Genomic DNA, 6175 nt, shown 5'->3' with positions numbered 1-6175 from the left:
TCCTCACGGTCTGTCCTCGCAGCCCCTTAGCTTCTGCCCTCGCAGCTCCTCGGTTTCTGCCCCTCTCCCCCTCAGGTTCTGCCCCTCTCCCCCTGCCCCCGCACCTCCTCGGTTTCTGCCTCTCCCCCTCAGCTTCTGCCCCCGCACCTCCTCGGTTTCTGCCCCTCTCCCCCTCAGCTTCTGCCCCCGTACCTCCTCGGTTTCTGCTCCCCAGCTTCTGCCCCCGCACCTCCTCAGTTTCTGCCCCTCAGCTTCTGCCCCCGCACCTACTCAGCTTCTGCCCCCGCACCTCCTCGGTTTCTGCCCCTCAGCTTCTGCCCCCGCACCTCCTCGGTTTCTGCCCCTCTCCCCCTCAGCTTCTGCCCCCGCACCTACTCAGCTTCTGCCCCGCACCTCCTCGGTTTCTGCCCCTCAGCTTCTGCCCCCGCACCTCCTCGGTTTCTGCCCCTCTCCCCCTCAGCTTCTGCCCCCGCACCTCCTCAGCTTCTGCCCCCGCACCTCCTCGGTTTCTGCCCCCGCACCTCCTCGGTTTTTGCCCCTCTCCCCCTCAGCTTCTGCCCCCGCACCTCCTCGGTTTCTGCCCCTCTCCCCCTCAGCTTCTGCCCCCGCACCTCCTCGGTTTCTGCCCCTCTCCCCCTCAGCTTCTGCCCCCGCACCTCCTCGGTTTCTGCCCCTCTCCCCCTCAGCTTCTGCCCCCGCACCTCCTCGGTTTCTGCCCCTCAGCTTCTGCCCCGCACCTCCTCGGTTTCTGCCCCGCACCTCCTCGGTTTCTGCCCCTCTCCCCCTCAGCTTCTGCCCCGCACCTCCTCGGTTTCTGCCCCTCAGCTTCTGCCCCGCACCTCCTCGGTTTCTGCCCCTCTCCCCCTCAGCTTCTGCCCCGCACCTCCTCGGTTTCTGCCCCTCAGCTTCTGCCCCGCACCTCCTCGGTTTCTGCCCCTCTCCCCCTCAGCTTCTGCCCCGCACCTCCTCGGTTTCTGCCCCTCAGCTTCTGCCCCGCACCTCCTCGGTTTCTGCCCCTCTCCCCCTCAGCTTCTGCCCCCGCACCTCCTCGGTTTCTGCCCCTCAGCTTCTGCCCCGCACCTCCTCGGTTTCTGCCCCGCACCTCCTCGGTTTCTGCCCCTCTCCCCCTCAGCTTCTGCCCCGCACCTCCTCGGTTTCTGCCCCTCAGCTTCTGCCCCGCACCTCCTCGGTTTCTGCCCCTCTCCCCCTCAGCTTCTGCCCCGCACCTCCTCGGTTTCTGCCCCTCAGCTTCTGCCCCCGCACCTCCTCGGTTTCTGCCCCTCAGCTTCTGCCCCGCACCTCCTCGGTTTCTCCCCCTCAGCTTCTGCCCCGCACCTCCTCGGTTTCTCCCCCTCAGCTTCTGCCCCGCACCTCCTCGGTTTCTCCCCCTCAGCTTCTGCCCCCGCACCTCCTCGGTTTCTCCCCCTCAGCTTCTGCCCCGCACCTCCTCGGTTTCTCCCCCTCAGCTTCTGCCCCGCACCTCCTCGGTTTCTCCCCCTCAGCTTCTGCCCCCGCACCTCCTCGGTTTCTGCCCCGCACCTCCTCGGTTTCTGCCCCTCAGCTTCTGCCCCGCACCTCCTCGGTTTCTGCCCCGCACCTCCTCGGTTTCTGCCCGCACTTCTTCCCTCTCCAGAACTTGTTTTCGCTCCGTTATAACAATAGGTGAAGCCGGTGATGACGTCATCCGCTTGCCTGGCAGCAGTCACCAATCAGAGCTCATCTTCTAGAGACGATTTCGTCCCGCCATCCAATGGCAGCGCTCGTCTCTCGCGGGTGCCGTCTGGTGAGGCCGCGGCACTTGTTTACTTTTCTCCTTTTTTTTCTCGGCAGGGTGGACCCGGCGCGTGTTGTGTCTGTGGAAGCTGAGACGGCAGCGGGGCATGATGGGAGATGTAGTTTGCGCCAGCAGTAGAGAATGGGCCACGTGGTGTTGCTGTGACCGTTATGGCCACAGGTAGCAAGGCATTATAACGCGGAGTGATAATAGTACATAGAGAGGGGCACACTGGACCTGCTCTTTCATGTCTAAGACCCTGTGCACACTAGGCGTTTTTACCCGCGGTTTTGCTGCGGAAATGTCTTGAGACATGTTTGTAATCTTCCTGCAGACATTTCCCAGCAAAACCTATGGGAATAAATAACTGCGCACACTGCGGTTTTTTTTCTCAAGAAAATTCTTTCTGCAGATTTTCTTGAGAGAATGTGCATGTCACTTCTTTTCTGCTGGTAGCTTCGGTATTTCACTCCATTCACTAATGTAATGGCGAAATTCCGGGGGTATACCGCAGGCAGCAAATGATGTGCGGTATACCCCCGGTATAGCCGCGATATACCTGCAGTAATGCTCATCGCTGCCTGCGGTTTTGCAGGAAGTGATGTCATTATGACAAGAGGAAGCGGAGAGAGTAAACACAGACGTCACACTCCCTGGACGCCGCACAGAAGCACTTCCGTGTAACCTCCAGGTGCCCGTGCACTGTGTCCCGCTGCAGCCCCGCGGCTGCCCGCCCTGCAGTGTCAGTGTCTCAGTGTCTGCCCGCAGTGTCAGCAGCTTGTCACCCTACAGTGCGTGCAGCCGCGGGGATGACGAGTGCTGCTGTCAGGAGGATAGATGAGAGCATTACCTGCTGTGACAATCTCCTGCCTCCTGACGTCACTGCTGGCTATGCCCGTCTCGCGAGCAGCCCGAGACTGTCACTAGCGGTGATGTCACGGGCTCTCACAATACTGCTGAGAACGCGGCGGGCATAGAAGGCAGTGACAGCGCTGATGGCAGGAGATAGTCACAGCAGGTAATTATCTCATCTATCCTCCTGACAGCAGCGCTCATCATCCCCTGCAGGGACCTGGGCTGACCTATTGATGTTAGCTCAGGTCACTGCACTGCTCTCCCAGCCAATGGGGAACATTCTGTTCTTCATTGACTGGGACAGCGACTATGGTATGGATTACACCGGACGTGGAATTGATTGTTCTTGTCAAATTGGTGAAAGAGGGAATGTGGGGAGTGTTTTTTCAAATAAAACTTTTTGTTCTCTATTTTTTATTACTGACTGGGTTGGTGATGTCTGGTATCTGATAGACGCGTGACATCACTAACCCCAGGGCCTGATGCCAGGTGACATTACAAATCTGGCATCAACCCCATATATTACCCCGTTTGCCACTGCACCAGTGCAACGGGATGAGTTGGGGCGAAGCGCCAGGATTGGCACGCCTAATAGATGCGCCACTTCTGGGGCGGCTGCAGCCTGCTATTTTTAGGCTGGGGAGTGTCAAACAACAATGGACCTCCCTAGTCTGAGAATATCAGACCCCAGCTGTCCGCTTTACCTTGGCTGGTGATCCAATTTGGGGGGGACCCAACGTTTTTTGTTTTAAATTATTTAATGTAAAATAACAGCGTGGGGTGCCCTCTGTTTTGGATTACCAGCCAAGGTGAAGCTGCCAGCGGTGGTCTGCAGGCTGCAGCAGTCTGCTTTACTCTAGCTGGCTACAAAAGATGGGGGGACCTCACGTGGCTTTTTAATTATTTTTTGGCTAAATACAAGGCTAGGTACCCTTTAGTGCCACATGAAAGTCACAAAGGGTGCCAGCTTAGAATATGCAGGGAGGTGGGACATTATATATGTCTCATCTATCCATTATCTATCGATTATCGATATTTATTGCAGTTCAGCATAAAAAACGCAGGGATGAACCTGCGGAAAAAACGCGGCAAAATCGCATGCGTTTTTCCCACGTTTTGGTGCGTTTTTTCTACTACAGGTGCGGTAATCTTCAACTCCCAGAAGTTTCTCAAGAAATGTTCTTGAGAAAAATCACTTTTTTAGTGCGCACATAGCCTAAGGCCTTGTGCGCACTAGACGAGATTTCCCGCATATTTCACTACAGAAAATGTTCACAACAGCTCTGCAGTGATTCACCAGCAAATCCTATGGGAAAAAGAATGCTGTGCGCACTAGGCAAATTTTGACAGCTGCATGTTTTACTGCGAGCACCTAGTGATTGTTTCCCCAGCAATTGCAGTGTAGTTCAGACCAGGCTGAACTCCGGAGCTCAGGTGACAGCTGTAGAGAGGCCGGGCTGCACTCCGGAGCTGTCACCTGAGCTCCAGAGATCAACCCGGTCTGAACTAAACTGCAGTTGCTGGGGAATCAATCACTCGGCGCTCGCAGTTTAGTCTAGGCTGCCCTCCGGAGCTCAGGTGACAGCTCCTGAGTTCAGTGCAGGTAACCGCAGCCAGACCTGGTATTACTGGAGATTCCTCCAGTAGCCAGTCCGACGCTGGCTGCGGCATTTCCACACAAAATCCGCCACAAACCACATGCGGATTTCAGTGCGGTATTTTCCCACAGGTGTGGAAATCTTACTGAGCCTCCAGAATTTTCTTAGAAAATTCCTTTTTATAGTGCGCACAGGGCCTAGGGCCCTTTGCGCACGCTGCAGATTTACTGCGGATTTTCTGCAGAGAATGTGTAACATTGCTGCAGTCAATTCCCCAGCAAAACCTATGGGTTTTAAGAAAAATGCTATGCGCACACTGCGTTTTATACCCGTGGATTTTCCGCTGCAGAATTAATGAGCATGTCACTTTTCCACAGGTACCTGCAGTTTTTGCAATAGATAAATGGTAAAAATCAGCGGCAAAAACGCGGCTGCAGGATTCTTCTTTCAGAGGGCCAGTTTTGTTTAAGAAAAAAAAACACTTTCTAGTGCACATATAGCCTTAAGTCTATGTGCGCACTAGAAAGTGCCTTTCTAAAGGAAAAAGCAGACCCTCTCCAAGAATCCCGCACCTGCGGTAAAAACCGCACCCACGGATTTTCTGCAAGTTGGTCCCCGCGGTTTTTACCATTATCTATGGCAAAAACCACAGGTACCTGCAGAAAAGTAGTGACTGCTCATTAAATTCCACAGCGGAAAATCCACGGGTAAATCTGCAGGTATAAAAAACGCAGCATAAGACATTCTGGGGAATGACTGCAGCAATTTAGACACATTTTCTGCGGCAAATCTGCAGCTTGCGCACAGGGCCTAAAAGGGAACCTGTCAGCAGATTTGGGGCCTATAAGCTGCGGCCACCACCAGTGGGCTCTTATACACAGCATTCTAACATGCTGTATATAAGAACCCGGGCCGCTGTGTAGAAAATAAAAATCACTTTATAATACCTACACGGTCGCTGCGGTGGAGTTCGGTTAGATGAGAGTCTCCGGTGCCTCCTCTTTCTTGTCCTTCTCAAACTTGGGGGCATGACGCGTCCATCATCCACTCGCCGGCAATGAGGTCCTGCACAGGGGCATTTTGATCTGCCTCGAGCAGGGCAGATCAAAGTATTGTAGTGCGCCTGCGCAGGACCGGCGAGTGTGTATGACGTACACGTGTCATGTACACAGGCTTCAGAAGGCCGAAGATGGCTGAAAGAGGAGTTGCTGGCACCAGAGACGCCCATCTGACCCAACTCCAGCGCAGCAACCGTTAGGTGAGTATTATAAAGTGATTTTTACGTTCTACACAGCGGCCTGGGCTCATATACAGCATATTAGAATGCTGTGTATAAGAGCCCACTGGTAGTGGCCACAGCTTATAGGCCCCAAACCTGACAGGTTCCCTTTGTCAGAAAATGTCTCCTGTGCGTTTACAGACCTCCAGTGACCACATTCTGCCATACGGCCTTGTTCACACGTATCAGGGGTGCAGGAACTGCCACCTTATATGAAGCAGTCACCCGGCTCCACATCAGCGGTATTCTGCGACAACGCCAGGTCTGGCACAAATGCGGTACAGTTCAACACAGTCCAATGGAATCGCGGCAAGATAAGTTCACATGTGACCGCTTGTGACCGCATGTGAACTTCTCTTGACCGCGATGCCATTGAACTGTATCACATTTTTGACTGATCCGGCATTGCAGCAGAATACCGCTGATGTGAAGCCGGCCTTACCTATAATATTCAGCTATTGTAACTGCTTTTTTCTTTATCACCCATTTTTTTATAGGGGACATTTTAACATTTTAAACAAACATTGGGAGCACTACCGATGCTTGAGTACAAGACCGCCAAAAAAAAAAAAAAAAAAAAAAATGTAATTTACACATTGACTTTTTCCCTATACCTCTACAAATAGCTGCCGTTGCGCCAAAATTAAAAAGTAATGCCCCACCCCCACC

This window comes from Anomaloglossus baeobatrachus, chromosome 12 (genome assembly GCF_048569485.1).
Source record: "Anomaloglossus baeobatrachus isolate aAnoBae1 chromosome 12, aAnoBae1.hap1, whole genome shotgun sequence".
Lineage (NCBI taxonomy): Eukaryota > Metazoa > Chordata > Amphibia > Anura > Aromobatidae > Anomaloglossus > Anomaloglossus baeobatrachus.
This window is presented reverse-complemented; position numbering follows the sequence as displayed.